Below are 1,456 nucleotides of genomic sequence, written 5' to 3' on the forward strand. Positions count from 1 at the left end.
TATATATATAATATGATTATATATGTACATTGGCAATATCAAGAAATAAAATTATAATAATTAGGAAAATTGATTTCAAAAATCGCCTTAAAAAAGTGTTGTTTTGGCACATTATACTTCTGGCCTAAAACTTTGATCATCATTAATGACGACAATGAATTTAATAAGTCACATAATTCATATTTATTACGTTTTGTACATCTCGTGGATAAACCAAAAATAACAAGCATAAAAACAATTTTGGAAGAGTTCTCTTATAACAAAAGATTGATTTCAGAAATTATTTTTATTATGCGTCAAAACATGTGGTAGAACAGTTAAAGTTACTAACTTTTTATCAGAGCCTTATCTCCTAATTATAAACCTATTGCCGCCCCTCTAACTTAAATGCCTTCTCCTCCTATCGCCCTCATTTCCTACTACATTACCCTCCCACTCCTTATTTTTCCTCTATTCTTCAATTCCCCATTGCTTCTGATGTACATTTATAGTGCTGATATTAACAATCTGACTCTTAAGCCTTTCGTTCTCTTCTATTTCTTTTTTAACAAATCGAACGATTAAACGAACGATTATTATAGACATTAGGAAAGACAGGTATGTACAACTTATATAATTCTTTATTTTGCGAAAAAAAATCGCGGCAAATTCGTACAATTCGAAATTTGATAGAAAATATTATTATATTGTGTTATTATTATTTATTTCAAATATCTATTAGTATCTATAATAATACCAAAGATGTTGCTGTTTATCAAAATCAGTATGAATTTATTGGATGTAACTGCTCTACACTTGAGATTATACTTAAATTATACTTGAATATGTAATCTATATTAATATGTAATCTATATTAATATGTAATCTATTTGAATATGTAATCTCTCAAATTTTTGCATCGTCTATACATAATATGTACATATCGGTAATTAATAATATCAAGATCAGACATCTATAAAAATTTATAAAAATGTATAGAATTTGCAATATATAAAAAAACGCAATTTTCGTGATTCGAAGTTACGATTAATTCAAAGCAACCGTTAACATTTCCGTGTATGACCTAAAGTATTTTATCACTAGGAAAATGGCAACCGATATCTTCAGCATAGAACCCAAGATGTGCACAGGAAATAATTTTCTAAAAGAGAAACCTTTAACAATTGCAAAAATGACGGAAAATGAAAATGGCATACAAAATGAAAATAAAATCCATACAAAGGTTAAAAAATGGTTTAATTTTAAGACAGAGTTGAAGTGGATGAATATCGCATTTTTTTTCTCTTACATGGTGGTTTCCTGTATGCGTTGTTTAATTTTAATTGGCTTGAAAATTGGAAGACAACCATTTGGTGTAAGTATATTCTTTGGAAGATGATTAACTTTGATGATTAACTTTGATTTTTCTTCTAGAAAAACTTTAAATAAGCAAAAAACCAGTTTACTAATAGATTAA

At 27.4% G+C, this 1,456-nt stretch overlaps 1 long non-coding RNA gene across 1 annotated transcript; it reads left to right on the plus strand.

Annotated features, from left to right (window-relative positions):
* Window positions 1–267: 267 nt before the first annotated feature.
* On the plus strand, window positions 268–1,118 carry LOC105669828 (uncharacterized). Its single transcript, XR_001100334.2, has 2 exons — window positions 268–597; window positions 1,084–1,118. It is a non-coding gene; the product is annotated as an uncharacterized lncRNA (long non-coding RNA).
* Window positions 1,119–1,456: the final 338 nt, after the last annotated feature.

Source organism: Linepithema humile, chromosome 1, assembly GCF_040581485.1.
Source record: "Linepithema humile isolate Giens D197 chromosome 1, Lhum_UNIL_v1.0, whole genome shotgun sequence".
Lineage (NCBI taxonomy): Eukaryota > Metazoa > Arthropoda > Insecta > Hymenoptera > Formicidae > Linepithema > Linepithema humile.